This window comes from Cherax quadricarinatus, chromosome 60 (genome assembly GCF_038502225.1).
Source record: "Cherax quadricarinatus isolate ZL_2023a chromosome 60, ASM3850222v1, whole genome shotgun sequence".
In the NCBI taxonomy this organism is placed as follows: Eukaryota; Metazoa; Arthropoda; class Malacostraca; order Decapoda; family Parastacidae; genus Cherax; species Cherax quadricarinatus.
This window is the reverse complement of record NC_091351.1, coordinates 16653709-16671033: the sequence shown is the minus strand read 5'-3', so window position 1 is coordinate 16671033 and position 17325 is coordinate 16653709.

Genomic DNA, 17325 nt, shown 5'->3' with positions numbered 1-17325 from the left:
CCTCAGTAGCTGTACTAGGGAGTTTGTTCCACTCATCCACAACTCTATTACCAAACCAGTGCTTTCCTATATCATTCCTGAATCTGATTTTTTCCAACTTGAAACCATTGCTACGAGTCCTGTCATGACTAAAAAAATTCAGCACGTTATTTACATCCCTTTATTTATTTCTGTTTTCCATTTATACACCTCGATCATATCCCCCCTAATTCTACGCCTTTCGAGAGAGTGCAGATTCAGGGTCCTCAGTCTATCCTCATAGGGAAGATTTCTGATACATGGGATCATCTTTGTCATCCTCCTCTGTACGTTTTCCAGAGCATTTATATTCATTCTGTAATACGGTGACCAGAACTGAGCAGCATAGTCTAAATGAGGCCTAACCAAGGATATATAGAGTTGAAGAACAACCTGAGGACTTCTATTATTTATACTTCTAGATATGAAGCCAAGAATTCTGTTAGCTTTATTGCGAACACTAATTCACTGTTGTCTTGGTTTTAGATTACTGCTAACCAGAACTCCTAAATCCTTTTCGCAATCAGTAGTATTAAGATCTACATTATTTACTTTATATGTGGTATGGTTAAATAATGTAGATCTTAATACTACTGATTGTGAAAAGGATTTAGGAGTTCTGGTTAGCAGTAATCTAAAACCAAGACAACAGTGAATTAGTGTTCGCAATAAAGCTAACAGAATTCTTGGCTTCATATCAAGAAGTATAAATAATAGAAGTCCTCAGACTGTTCTTCAACTCTATATATCCTTGGTTAGGCCTCATTTAGACTATGGTGTGACTACCGCCCACAGGATGGGTATGAGGTGACTACCGCCCACAGGATGGGTATGGTGTGACTACCGCCATCAGGACGGGTATGGGGTGACTACCGCCCACAGGATGGGTATGGGGTGACTACCACCCACAGGATGGGTATGGGGTGACTACCGCCCACAGGATGGGTACAGGGTGACTACCGCCCACAGGATAGGTATGGGGTGACTACCGCCATAAGGATGGGTATGGGGTGACTACCGCCCACAGGATGGGTATGGGGTGACTACCGCCCACAGGATGGGTATGGGGTGACTACCGCCCACAGGATGGGTACGGTATGACTACCACCCACAGGATGGGTATGGTGTGACTACCGTCCACAGGATGGGTATGGGATGACTACCGCCCACAGGATGGGTATGGGGTGACTACCGCCCACAGGATGGGTATGGGGTGAGTTCCGCCCACAGGATGAGTATGGGGTGACTACCACCCACAGGATGGGTATGGGGTGACTACCGCCCACTGGGTGGGAATGGGGTGAGTTCCGCCCACAGGATGGGTATGGGGTGACTACCGCCCACAGGATGGGTATGGGGTGACTACCGCCCACTGGATGGGTATGGGGTGAGTTCAGCCCACAGGATGGGTATGGGGTGACTACCGCCCACAGGATGGGTATGGGGTGACTACCGCTCACAGGATGGGTATGGGGTGACTTCCGCCCACTGGATGGGTATGGGGTGAGTTCCGCCCACAGGATGGGTATGGGGTGACTACCGCCCACAGGATGGGTATGGGGTGACTACCGCCCACTGGATGGGTATGGGGTGAGTTCCGCCCACAGGATGGGTATGGGGAGACTACCGCCCACTGGATGGGTATGGGGTGAGTTCCACCCACAGGATGGGTATGGGGTGAGTACCACCCACAGGATGGGAATGGGGTGAGTACCACCCACAGGTGGGTATGGGGTGAGTTCCGCCCACAGTATGGGTATGGTGTTACTGCCGCCCACAGGATGGGTATTGGGTGAGTTCCGCCCACAGGATGGGTATGAGGTGACTACCGCCCACAGGGTGGGTACGGGGTGACTACCGCCCACATGATGGGTATGGGGTGACTACCACCCACAGAACGGGTATGGGGTGACTAACACCCACAGGATGGGTATGAGGTGACTACCACCCACAGGATGGGTATGGGGTGACTACCGCTCACAGGATGGGTAAGGGGGTGACTACCACCCACAGGATGGGTATGGGGCGACCACCACCCACAGGATGGGTATGGAGTGACTACCACCCACAAGATGGGTATGGAGTGACTACCACCCACAGGATGGGTATGGAGTGACTACCACCCACAGGGTGGGTATGGTGTGACTACCGCCGACAGGATGGGTATGGGGTGACTACCACCTACAGGTTGGGTATGAACATAAGAACATAATAACATAAAAAGAAGGAACACTACAACAGGCCTACTGACCCAAGCGGAGCAGGTCCATGTTTTCCCCCCCCCCCCCGGATTATCCCAATGACCCTCCCAGCCTGGTCATCTTCACCCAAGGTTGGAGCAGTGCACCAGACCCAGCAGCACAAGCTAGGTCCAACTCAAACCCACCCACACCTACTCATGTATTTATTTAACCTATTTTTAAAACTACACAACGTTTTAGCCTCAGTAGCTGTACTCGGGAGTTTGTTCCACTCATCCACAACTCTATTACCAAACCAGTGCTTTCCTATATCATTCCTGAATCTGATTTTTTCCAACTTGAAACCATTGCTGTGAGTCCTGTCATGACTAAAAATTTTCAGCACGCTATTTACATCCCCTTTATTTATTCCTGTTTTCCATTTATACACCTCGATCATATCCCCGCTAATTCTACGCCTTTCGAGAGAGTGCAGATTCAGGGTCCTCAGTCTATCCTCATAGGGAAGATTTCTGATACATGGGATCATCTTTGTCATCCTCCTTTGTATGTTTTCCAGAGCATTTATATCCATTCTGTAATACGGTGACCAGAACTGAGCAGCATAGTCTAAATGAGGCCTAACCAAGGATATATAGAGTTGAAGAACAACCTGAGGACTTCTATTATTTATACTTCTAGATATGAAGCCAAGAATTCTGTTAGCTTTATTGCGAACACTAATTCACTGTTGTCTTGGTTTTAAATTGCTGCTAACCAGAACTCCTAAATCCTTTTCGCAATCAGTAGTATTAAGATCTACATTATTTACTTTATATGTGGTATGGTTAAATAATGTATATCTTAATACTACTGATTGCGAAAAGGATTTAGGAGTTCTGGTTAGCAGTAATCTAAAACCAAGACAACAGTGCATAAGTGTTCACAATAAAGCTAACAGAATTCTTGGCTTCATATCTAGAAGTATAAATAATAGAAGTCCTCAGGTTGTTCTTCAACTCTATATATCCTTGGTTAGACCTCATTTAGACTATGGTGTGACTACCGCCCACAGGATGGGTATGGGGTGACTACTGCCCACAGGATGGGTATGGTGTGACTACCACCATCAGGATGGGTATGGGGTGACTACCGCCCACAGGATGGGTATGGGGTGACTACCGCCCACAGGATGGGTATGGGGTGACTACCACCCACAGGATGGGTATGGTGTGACTACCACCCACAGGATGGGTATGATGTGACTACCGTCCACAGGATGGGTATGGGGTGACTACCGCCCACAGGATGGGTATGGGGTGACTACTGCCCACAGGATGGGTATGGGGTGAGTTCCACCCACAGGATGGGCATGGGGTGACTACCACCCACAGGATGGGGATGGGGTGACTACTGTGGAGAAAATTTCTCCAGGAGGGGGGTATCAGCTCCTTTCAGCCCCTTCAGCCCCTTTCGGTCCTGAGGGGCCCAGCCCTCTTAGAAGGGGCAAATATCTTGTTTACTGCTACAGCGTGTAATTGACCCCAGATGCAGTACCAGTATGTGACATGGCTCGACGCTCCGTGCGGTCCTGTGTTGCAAAGTGTAGCTTAATAAAAGACAGTACATCTCTTACTTTAGCAGGACAATTAAGGAAAATCCTGCTCCCACTTTATTACCATAGTAAAGATAGTGGACATTGTTGTCTATGCTTAAGACAGCAAGATTTAAACATTCTGTTTTGCTTCATCGAGGAAGCGGCAAGGAAGCAAAAGTACTATGTCAGCTTTTCCTTTGTGCAAGGGGCAGTAACGACGTGGGGTGCTGTGGCATCTGCAGATTACTTTTGACTCTACTGAGAGTGACACTGACGCCAGGATAACCAACAAAGAACGATCTGTGCGTTAGTGTGAACAAAGTGTCTCATAAAACACAATCAACACTTAAGAGAAGTGTGATCAGCTTCTTTAGTGATAAGATTGTGAACAATAAAGACAAATCTTGTGGAACATAGTGTACCAGTGTGCGTATTCCTAGACTATGGAAGACGTGGACATCCAAGGACACTTCAGCTTCTATCAAGTCACCGATATCTGTCGAAGGTGTGAAGAACACCATAGCTCATGCTACAAGAGCAAGGTAGGTTACGAATTTCTTGTAGTACGGGGGACTGTGCAGTTCTTGAGTCGCAAGGAGTTTGTAATCAACCTATAGTCGGCAGTTAGGTGCGGACTTTTGAGTCCACACAAGTAAGTTTGTCAGCCGTCAGTGAATGAAATATGCTGACATAACACCCCCTAGGGGTAATTTATAATCTTACAAATTATAACTCTTTACAGCCCATTGAGAGATGACTTCAACAGCTTCTCGAGACCTCGTCTGCAGGGGTGGCTGTGCAGGCGATGAGCTGTCTTTCTAAGTTACGTACCAACTCTTTAAACTTATCTGGTAATGCCATTTCTCAACATAGTTGGTCCTTCAAACCGGATAAAGGCCACACTGTGGTCCAAATATGTTGTACTACAGTGTACAAATAACCTATGAGCCAAGGTCCTTCGAAAAAAGCTGTAAAACTAGTGTTTTACAATTTAAATCAGTATAAATGAGTCCCTCCAGATTCAATCACGGTCGCTCACCCAGCATTCACCCAAAGAAAACGGGAGCTGAGTGACTCACCCAACAAGAAAACGGGGGATGGCACCCTGCATCCACTGCTCCAATCTCGAAAATCGCTGACTAAGACAACAACACAAGTGATGTTCGGTTTGTCTGAGTGTATATACACATAGTGTTTATAATGTTTATAGACAGAAATTAAGAGACAAGATTGTGTTAAAGTTTGTTTCTTATAGATATACCTATTATATTAAAGGAATTATATATAAAGTGTAAGCTTTCAAATATATATTAACAGTGACATTTATATATGTGTAAGTAATATTCACGTGTGATTTACAGTTATACAGTGACATTTATAGTGTATAGTGAATGAAGTGTATAACATCGTTATTTACGATTAATCATCGTGGTCAGGCTGACACAACAAACTGAAGCCATAAACACCAGCCATATGTACTCTGTACCCTTCATGGTCATTGACCCTGAGGTTAAGCTTAGTAGGTCAGTAGTGTCTGACTCGATTATTGCTGACTTAAGCATAACAAAAACTCAGCTGTTTATAGCAGTACAGTGTTTTTTAAACACTCTAAGTGTGGTGCTAGAATTTTCAGTATACCATTAAAATGGCTTGTTTGAAAACTCAGAAACAACTATGTTGAGAAATGGCATTACCAGCTAAGTTTAAAGAGTTTGTACGTAACTTAGAAAGACAGCTCATCCCCTGCACAGCCGCCCCTGCAGACGAGGTCTTGAGAAGCTGTCGAAGTCATCTCTCAATGGGCTGTAAAGAGTTATAATTTGTAAGATTATAAATTACCCCTAGGGGGTGTTATGTCAGCATATTCCATTCACTGATGGCTGACAAACTTACTTGTGTGGACTCAAAAGTCCGCACCTAACTGCCGACTATAGGTTGATTACAAACTCCTTGTGACTCAAGAACTGCACAGTCCCCCGTACTACAAGAAATTCATAACCTACCTTGCTCTTGTAGTGTGAGCTATGGTGTTCTTCACACCTTCGACAGATATCGGTGACTTGATAGAAGCTGAAGTGTCCTTGGATGTCCACGTCTTCCATAGTCTAGGAATACGCACACTGGTACACTATGTTCCACAAGATTTGTCTTTATTGTTCACAATCTTATCACTAAAGAAGCTGATCACACTTCTCTTAAGTGTTTATTGTGTTTTATGAGACACTTTGTTCACACTATCGCACAGATCGTTCTTTGTTGGTTATCCTGGCGTCAGTGTCACTCTCAGCAGAGTCAAAAGTAATCTGCAGACGCCACAGCACCCCACGCCGTTACTGCCCCTTGCACAAAGGAAAAGCTGACATAGTACTTTTGCTTCCTTGCCGCTTCCTCGATGAAGCAAAGCAGAATGTTTAAATCTTGCTGTCTTAAGCATAGACAACAAAGTCCACTATCTTTACTATGGTAATAAAGTGGGAGCAGGATTTTCCTTAATTGTCCTGCTAAAGTAAGAGATGTACTGTCTTTTATTAAGCTACACTTTGCAACACAGGACCGCACGGAGCGTCGAGCCATGTCACATACTGGTACTGCATCTGGGGTCAATTACACGCTGTAGCAGTAAACAAGATATTTGCCCCTTCTGAGAGGGCTGGGCCCCTCAGGGCTGAAAGGGGCTGAAGGGGCTGAAAGGGGCTGATACCCCCCTCCTGGAGAAATTTTCTCCACAACTACCGCCCACAGGATGGGTATGAGGTGGCTACATCCCACTGGATGGGTATGGGGTGAGTTCTGCCCAGAGAATGGGTATGGGGTGACTACTGCCCACAGGATGGGTATGGGGTGACTACCGCCCACTGGATGGATATGGGGAGAGTTCTGCCCACAGGATGGGTATGGGGTGACTACTGCCCACAGGATGGGTATTGCATGACTACCACCCACTGCATGGGTATGGGGTGACTACTGCCCACTGGATGGGTATGGGGTGAGTTCCGCCCACAGGATGGGTATAGGGTGACTACCGCCCACAGGATGGGTATGGGGTGACTACCGCCCACTGGATGGGTATGGGGTGAGTTCTGCCCTCAGGATTGGTATGGGGTGACTACCGCCCACTGGATGGGTATGGGGTGAGTTCCGCCCACAGGATGGGTATGGGGTGAGTACCACCCACAGGATGGGTATGGGGTGAATACCACCCACAGGATGGGTATGGGGTGACTACCGCCTACTGGATGGGTATGGGGTGAGTTAAGCCAACAGAAAGGGTATGGGGTTAGTACCACCCACAGGATAGGTATGAGGTGAGTACCACCCACAGGATGGGTATGGGGTGACTACCGCCCACTGGATGGGTATGGGGTGAGTACTGCCCACTGGATGGGTATGGGGTGTCTACCAACCACTGGATGGGTATGGGGTGAGTTCTGCCCACAGGATGGGTATGGGGTGAATTCCGCCCACAGGATGGGTATGGGGTGACTACCGCCCACAGGATGGGCACAGGGTGACTACCGCCCACAGGATGGGTATGGGGTGACTACCATCCACAGGATGGGTATGGCGTGACTACCACACACAGGATGGGTATGAGGTGAATACCACCCACAGGATGGGTATGTGGTGACTACCGCCCACAGGATGGGTAAGGGGGTGACTACCACCCACAGGATGGGTATGGGGTGACTACCACCCACAGGATGGGTATGGAGTGACTGCCATCCACAGGATGGGTATGGGGCGACTACCACCCACAGGATGGGTATGGAGTGACTACCACCCACAGGATGGGTATGGGGTGACTACCACCCACAGGATGGGTATGGGGTGAGTACCACCCATAGGATGGGTATGGGGTGACTACCTCCTACTGGATGGGTATCGGGTGAGTTCTGCCAACAGAAAGGGTATGGGGTGAGTACCACCCACAGGATAGGTATGAGGTGAGTACCACCCACAGGATGGGTATGAGGTGACTACCACCCACAGGATGGGTACCTGGAGTTTACCTGGAGAGAGTTCCGGGGGTCAACGCCCCCGCGGCCCGGTCTGAGACCAGGCCTCCTGGTGGATCAGAGCCTGATCAACCAGGCTGTTGCTGCTGGCTGCACGCAAACCAACATACGAGCCACAGCCCGGCTGATCCGGAACTGACTTTAGGTGCTTGTCCAGTGCCAGCTTGAAGACTGCCAGGGGTCTGTTGGTAATCCCCCTTATGTGTGCTGGGAGGCAGTTGAACAGTCTCGGGCCCCTGACACTTATTGTATGGTCTCTTAACGTGCTAGTGACACCCCTGCTTTTCATTGGGGGGATGGTGCATCGTCTGCCAAGTCTTTTGCTTTCGTAATGAGTGATTTTCGTGTGCAAGTTCGGTACTAGTCCCTCTAGGATCTTCCAGGTGTATATAATCATGTATCTCTCCCTCCTGCGTTCCAGGGAATACAGGTTTAGGAACCTCAAGCGCTCCCAATAATTGAGGTGTTTTATCTCCGTTATGCGCGCCGTGAAAGTTCTCTGTACATTTTCTAGGTCGGCAATTTCACCTGCCTTGAAAGGTGCTGTTAGTGTGCAGCAATATTCCAGCCTAGATAGAACAAGTGACCTGAAGAGTGTCATCATGGGCTTGGCCTCCCTAGTTTTGAAGGTTCTCATTATCCATCCTGTCATTTTTCTAGCAGATGCGATTGATACAATGTTATGGTCCTTGAAGGTGAGATCCTCCGACATGATCACTCCCAGGTCTTTGACGTTGGTGTTTCGCTCTATTTTGTGGCCAGAATTTGTTTTGTACTCTGATGAAGATTTAATTTCCTCATGTTTACCATATCTGAGTAATTGAAATTTCTCATCGTTGAACTTCATATTGTTTTCTGCAGCCCACTGAAAGATTTGGTTGATGTCTGCCTGGAGCTTTGCAGTGTCTGCAATGGAAGACACTGTCATGCAGATTCGGGTGTCATCTGCAAAGGAAGACACGGTGCTGTGGCTGACATCCTTGTCTATGTCGGATATAAGGATGAGGAACAAGATGGGAGCGAGTACTGTGCCTTGTGGAACCGAGCTTTTCACCGTAGCTGCCTCGGACTTTACTCTGTTGACGACTACTCTCTGTGTTCTGTTAGTGAGGAAATTATAGATCCATCGACCGACTTTTCCTGTTATTCCTTTAGCACGCATTTTGTGCGCTATTACGCCATGGTCACACTTGTCGAAGGCTTTTGCAAAGTCTGTATATATTACATCTGCATTCTTTTTGTCTTCTAGTGCATTTAGGACCTTGTCGTAGTGGTCCAATAGTTGAGACAGACAGGAGCGACCTGTTCTAAACCCATGTTGCCCTGGGTTGTGTAACTGATGGGTTTCTAGATGGGTGGTGATCTTGCTTCTTAGGACCCTTTCAAAGATTTTTATGATATGGGATGTTAGTGCTATTTGTCTGTAGTTCTTTGCTGTTGCTTTACTGCCCCCTTTGTGGAGTGGGGCTATGTCTGTTGTTTTTAGTAACTGTGGGACGACCCCCGTGTCCATGCTCCCTCTCCATAGGATGGTAAAAGCTCGTGATAGGGGCTTCTTGCAGTTCTTGATGAACACAGAGTTCCACGAGTCTGGCCTTGGGGCAGAGTGCATGGGCATGTCATTTATCGCCTGTTCGAAGTCATTTGGCGTCAGGATAACATCGGATAGGCTTGTGTTAATCAAATTTTGTGGCTCTCTCATAAAAAATTCATTTTGATCTTCGACTCTCAGTCTGGTTAGCGGCTTGCTAAAAACTGAGTCATATTGGGACTTGAGTAGCTCACTCATTTCCTTGCTGTCATCTGTGTAGGACCCATCTTGTTTAAGTAGGGGCCCAATACTGGACGTTGTTCTCGATTTTGATTTGGCATAGGAGAAGAAATACTTTGGGTTTCTTTCGATTTCATTTATGGCTTTTAGTTCTTCCCGCGATTCCTGACTCCTAAAGGATTCTTTTAGCTTAAGTTCGATGCTTGCTATTTCTCTGACCAGTGTCTCCCTACGCATTTCAGATATATTGACCTCTTTTAGCCGCTCTGTTATTCTTTTCCGTCGCCTGTAAAGGGAGCGCCTGTCTCTTTCTGTTTTACATCTACTCCTCCTTTTTCTTAGAGGAATAAGCCTTGTGCATACATCGAGTGCCACCGAGTTAATCTGTTCTAGGCATAAGTTGGGGTCTGTGTTGCTTAGTATATCTTCCCAGCTTATATCGGTTAGGACTTGGTTTACTTGGTCCCACTTTATGTTTTTGTTATTGAAGTTGAATTTGGTGAATGCTCCCTCGTGACTAATCTCATTATGTCGGTCTGGGGCTCCGCGCATACATGACTGAACCTCAATTATGTTGTGATCTGAGTATATTGTTTTTGATATGGTGATATTTCTTATCAGATCATCATTGTTAGTGAAGATGAGGTCTAGTGTATTCTCCAGTCTAGTAGGCTCTATTATTTGCTGGTTTAAATTGAATTTTGTGCAGAGATTTAAAAGCTCGCGTGAGTGTGAGTTTTCATCAGAGCTGCCTCCTGGTGTTATTACTGCAACAATATTATTTGCTATATTCCTCCATTTTAGGTGCCTTAAGTTGAAATCCCCCAGGAGCAAGATGTTGGGTGCAGGAGCTGGAAGGTTTTCCAGACAGTGGTCAATTTTTAACAGCTGTTCCTGGAATTGCTGGGATGTTGCATCCGGAGGCTTGTAGACTACCACAATGACTAGGTTTTGGTTCTCGACCTTTACTGCTAAAACTTCCACTACATCATTTGAGGCATTTAGCAGTTCTGTGCAAACAAGTGACTCTGCAATGTACAGGCCAACCCCCCCCTTTTGCCTGTTCACTCTGTCACATCTGTATAGGTTGTAACCTGGGATCCATATTTCGTTGTCCAAGTGATCCTTTATGTGGGTCTCAGTGAAAGCCGCGAACATTGCCTTTGCCTCTGCAAGCAGTCCACGGATGAAAGGTATTTTGTTGTTTGTTGCTGGCTTTAGACCCTGTATATTTGCAAAGAAGAATGTTATCGGACTGGTGGTATTGTTGGTACTGGGGGGGGATTTTTTTCCCGGCATTAGTATCTGTATCTGTTGGTTTGGAGTGGAGGCCATCGACTGTGGTTCCACTCCAGGAATGACTGGATTTGGTGTACGATTTCTGCCATTTCCTGCCAGTTTTTTTTCCTTCCTGGCACTAAAAAACCTCTCCCTCTTGAGTGGCTGTGGCTACCCAGGTTTTCCCATGGCCTGGATGTTTTGTATCTTTTTGTCCCCTTTAGATGGTATGCCTGGCAATTTAAGTTATAGCACAGTCTTTCCTGTACTGAAGAGGTACACAGTTCAGGGTGAAAAAGCTTACAGGAAGGGAGTTTGCATTTTCCTGTTGTCATATGGGCATGGCATTTCCTAGGGTGGTCATAGTTGCACGTCCCATCTGTTTTTCCAGATTTCCCATGCCAGCAGATACCAAGTGCATAGTATGTGCACAGGCTTGGTTTCCGTTTGCCTTGGGTTTCTGTGACTGTATTCCCTGTTGGTGCATGTTTCCCTGTCTTACTTCTATCCTCCCTAGCACCAACAATGGAGCTCCCACCATTTGTTTTTGGTAATATATCCTCACTATTGCTAGTGGAGTCCTCTTGTTTGCTATTTCCTGCGGTATTTCTAGTTTGCAATATTGGTTTTATCTTATCTTTGACTACACTTGTTTCCCTACTATGGCTCCTGTCCCCTATGGGGTCATTTATATGTATTCCTTCCTGCGTATAATTCCCGACTACCTGGACAAAATCTCCAGCTTCACCATTACTGTCTCCCAGGACAGCATCTCCAGCTTCCCCATTACTGTCTCCCAGGACAGCATCTCCAGCTTCACCATTACTGTCTCCCAGGACAGCACCTCCAGCTTCACCATTACTGTCTCCCAGGACAGCACCTCCAGCTTCCCCATTACTGTCTCCCAGGACAGCACTATCAGCCCCCCATTTACTGACTACCAGGACATCATCTCCAGCCTTACAGTTTGTGACTACATGGCCAGTATCAAGGGCAGTATCATTCAGCCCAGACTTTTTATGTTCCCATCTGTTGTAGAAAGCTTCCAGGTTTTCTATGAAAGCAGCTTTGATGTTGACCTCTTTTAATACCCTTGTGATTTTAGTCCACAGATTTATCTCATTTGGGCATACCCAAAAACACTTCCCTGTTTTAATACTGCTTGTAGCTAGTTCTTGGATATCTGCACAAGGGGTGTGACACCAATTTCCACAGAAATGACAATTTATGCATGTGGAAGCCCGTTTGTTTGACTGACCACAGACTACACACAGCTTCATAATGATTTGAATGGTTGATTTACTGCAATTCTACTAGCAACCTCTTGAATATTATATTAATAACCTGTTAGGTGGTGCACAACGAAACCGTTTGAAACCAGTCCAGGGTTCGGACCAGTCAAGGGTTCGGACCAGTCAAGGGTTCGGACCAGTCAAGGGTTCGGACCAGTCAAGGGTTCGGTCCAGTCTATCTGATCTGATCAGTGGGTCACTTATTTAAACCATACTGGTCGGTGATTTGAGCTAACACGTGAAGGATCTACTGGAAATTATCTACCCGAGTAATATGTGATTTGATTGATACAAAAGTATAACTTGCGTGTTGAAGAGCCGGTGACTGCTGGCACTCCTACAATGACGAACGGTCGAGCCTCCACCCTTGTTTATCAATCGCTGTATCTAGCTTCTCTATTTTTTTCCGTCTCCACCACAATAAATGCTATATTATCACTATAGTTGACTGGTGCAAATTTTGGAGGAAGGGCGCTTTTTCTGTAGTAATAATTGCTTCTCGTTGTGTATATTGCGACCGCTGGTAACTACAGGTTATATGAAATTCACAGTAACGTCTCGTATTTCAAGAAAAAGAAACTAATGAAAGTCACTCCACTCCACTAAGTACCATTATAATACTGGTTAGTTGCTACTACAACACTGTATTCTGCTATTCACTGGTATCACTAGATTATATGCGAGTACACTAGCAGGCCAGGAAGATTATTAAAAACAGCTGACCTGTGGTAAGTTTCTGGCGACTTCTGGCACCTGCCTCTATAGGCTTATCACTTCATTTACAAATTCACCTGTTTTCAAATGACACTTCAGCCTTTATCATCAATATACTAGGGAGCCACTGTAGTATACACTATACACTTTGTATACTCAATGCTTTCAGGGAGACTTTCCTTCCTCTGGCACAAAGTTCAATTATTATTATTTTTCCACACGGGACAGGCCTATGATTCCCCTCTGGCAGTAAACTCTGTATGGGGTGACTACCGCCCACAGGATGGGTAAGGGGGTGACTAACACCCTCAGAATGGGTATTCTGTGACTACCACCCACAGGATGGGTACGGAGTGATTACCATCCACAGCATGGGTATGGGGTGACTACCACCCACAGGATGGGTATGGGGTGACTACCACCCACAGGATGGGTATGGGGTGAGTTCCGCCCACAGGATGGGTATGGGGTGACTACCGCCCACAGGATGGGTATGGTGTTACTGCCGCCCACAGAATGGGTATTGGGTGAGTTCCGCCCACAGGATGGGTATGGGGTGAATTCCACCCACAGGATGGGTATGGGGTGACTACCGCCCACAGGATGGTTATCGGGTGACTACCACCCACAGGATGGGTATGAGGTGACTACCACCCACAGGATGGGTATGAGGTGACTACCACCCACAGGATGGGTAAGGGGGTGACTACCACCCACAGGATGGGTATGGGGCGACTACCACCCACAGGATGGGTATGGAGTGACTACCACCCACAGGATGGGTATGGGGTGAATTCCACCCACAGGATGGGTATGGAGTGACTACCACCCACAGGATGGGTATGGGGTGATTACCACCCACAGGATGGGTATGGGGTGACTATCACCCACAGAATGGGTATGGGGTGACTACCACCCACAGGATGGGTATGGGGTGAGTTCCGCCCACAGGATGGGTATGGGGTGACTACCGCCCACAGGATGGGTATGGTGTTACTGCCACCCACAGGATGGGTATTGAGTGAGTTCCGCTCACAGGATGGGTATGGGGTGAGTTCCGCCCACACGATGGGTATGGGGTGAGTTCCGCCCACAGGATGGGTTTGGGGTGAGTTCTGCCCACAGGATGGGTATGGGGTGAGTTCCGCCTACAGGATGGGTATGGGGTGAGTTCCACCCACAGGATGGGTATGGGGTGAGTTCCGCCCACTAGATGGGTATGGGGTGAGTTCCGCCCACAGGATGGGTATGGGGTGAGTTCCGCCCACAGGATGGGTATGGGGTGAGTACCACCCACAGGATGGGTATGGGGTGACTACCGCCCACTGGATGGGTATGGGGTGAGTACTAACCACTGGATGGGTATGGGGTGTCTACCAACCACTGGATGGGTATGGGGTGAATTCCGCCAACAGGATGGGTATGGGGTGAATTCCGCCCTCAGGATGGGTATGGGGTGATTACCGCCCACAGGATGGGCACGGAGTGACTACCGCTCACAGGATGGTTATGGGGTGACTACCACCCACAGGATGGGTATGGGGTGACTACCACCCACAGGATGGGTATGAGGTGACTACCACCCTCAGGGTGGGTATGGGGTGACTACCTCCCACAGGATGGGTAAGGGGGTGACTACTACCCACAGGATGGGTATGGGGTGACTACCACCCACAGGATGCGTATGGAGTGACTACCACACACAGGATGGGTATGGGGCGACTACCACCCACAGGATGGGTATGAAGTGACTACCACCCACAGGATGGGTATAGGGTGACTACCCCCCACAGGATGGGCATGGGGTGACTACCCCCCACAGGATGGGTATGGGGTAACTACCACCCACTGGATGGGTATGGTGTGACTACCTCCCACAGGATGGGTATGGGGTGACTACCACCCACACGATGGGTATGGGGTGACTACCACCTACAGGATGGGTATGGGGTGACTGCCACCCACAGGACGGGTATGGGGTGACTACCGCCCACAGGATGGGTATGGTGTTACTGCCGCCCACAGAATGGGTATTGGGTGAGTTCCGCCCACAGGATGGGTATGGGATGAATTCTACCCACAGGATGGGTATGGGGTGACTACCGTCCACAGGATGGGTACGGGGTGACTACCACCCACAGGATGGGTATGAGGTGACTACCACCCACAGGATGGGTATGAGGTGACTACCACCCACAGGATGGGTATGGGGTGACTACCACCCACAGGATGGGTATGGGGTGACTACAACCCACACGATGGGTATGGGGTGACTACCACCCACAGGATGGGTATGGGGTGACTACCACCCACAGGATGGGTATGGGGTGAGTTCCGCCCACAGGATGGGTATGGGGTGACTACCGCCCACAGGATGGGTATGGTGTTACTGCCGCCCACAGAATGGGTATTGGGTGAGTTCCGCCCACAGGATGGGTATGGGGTGAATTCCACCCACAGGATGGGTATGGGGTGACTACCGCCCACAGGATGGTTATCGGGTGACTACCACCCACAGGATGGGTATGAGGTGACTACCACCCACAGGATGGGTATGGGGTGACTACCACCCACAGGATGGGTAAGGGGGTGACTACCACCCACAGGATGGGTATGGGGCGACTACCACCCACAGGATGGGTATGGAGTGACTACCACCCACAGGATGGGTATGGGGTGAATTCCACCCACAGGATGGGTATGGAGTGACTACCACCCACAGGATGGGTATGGGGTGATTACCACCCACAGGATGGGTATGGGGTGACTATCACCCACAGGATGGGTATGGGGTGACTACCACCCACAGGATGGGTATGGGGTGAGTTCCGCCCACAGGATGGGTATGGGGTGACTACCGCCCACAGGATGGGTATGGTGTTACTGCCACCCACAGGATGGGTATTGAGTGAGTTCCGCTCACAGGATGGGTATGGGGTGAGTTCCGCCCACACGATGGGTATGGGGTGAGTTCCGCCCACAGGATGGGTTTGGGGTGAGTTCTGCCCACAGGATGGGTATGGGGTGAGTTCCGCCTACAGGATGGGTATGGGGTGAGTTCCACCCACAGGATGGGTATGGGGTGAGTTCCGCCCACTAGATGGGTATTACCTGGAGTACCTGGAGAGAGTTCCGGGGGTCAACGCCCCCGCGGCCCGGTCTGAGACCAGGCCTCCTGGTGGATCAGAGCCTGATCAACCAGGCTGTTGCTGCTGGCTGCACGCAAACCAACATACGAGCCACAGCCCGGCTGATCCGGAACTGACTTTAGGTGCTTGTCCAGTGCCAGCTTGAAGACTGCCAGGGGTCTGTTGGTAATCCCCCTTATGTGTGCTGGGAGGCAGTTGAACAGTCTCGGGCCCCTGACACTTATTGTATGGTCTCTTAACGTGCTAGTGACACCCCTGCTTTTCATTGGGGGGATGGTGCATCGTCTGCCAAGTCTTTTGCTTTCGTAGTGGGTGATTTTCGTGTGCAAGTTCGGTACTAGTCCCTCTAGGATTTTCCAGGTGTATATAATCATGTATCTCTCCCTCCTGCGTTCCAGGGAATACAGGTTTAGGAACCTCAAGCGCTCCCAATAATTGAGGTGTTTTATCTCCGTTATGCGCGCCGTGAAAGTTCTCTGTACATTTTCTAGGTCGGCAATTTCACCTGCCTTGAAAGGTGCTGTTAGTGTGCAGCAATATTCCAGCCTAGATAGAACAAGTGACCTGAAGAGTGTCATCATGGGCTTGGCCTCCCTAGTTTTGAAGGTTCTCATTATCCATCCTGTCATTTTTCTAGCAGATGCGATTGATACAATGTTATGGTCCTTGAAGGTGAGATCCTCCGACATGATCACTCCCAGGTCTTTGACGTTGGTGTTTCGCTCTATTTTGTGGCCAGAATTTGTTTTGTACTCTGATGAAGATTTAATTTCCTCATGTTTACCATATCTGAGTAATTGAAATTTCTCATCGTTGAACTTCATATTGTTTTCTGCAGCCCACTGAAAGATTTGGTTGATGTCTGCCTGGAGCTTTGCAGTGTCTGCAATGGAAGACACTGTCATGCAGATTCGGGTGTCATCTGCAAAGGAAGACACGGTGCTGTGGCTGACATCCTTGTCTATGTCGGATATAAGGATGAGGAACAAGATGGGAGCGAGTACTGTGCCTTGTGGAACAGAGCTTTTCACCGTAGCTGCCTCGGACTTTACTCTGTTGACGACTACTCTCTGTGTTCTGTTAGTGAGGAAATTATAGATCCATCGACCGACTTTTCCTGTTATTCCTTTAGCACGCATTTTGTGCGCTATTACGCCATGGTCACACTTGTCGAAGGCTTTTGCAAAGTCTGTATATATTACATCTGCATTCTTTTTGTCTTCTAGTGCATTTAGGACCTTGTCGTAGTGGTCCAATAGTTGAGACAGACGGGAGCGACCTGTTCTAAACCCATGTTGCCCTGGGTTGTG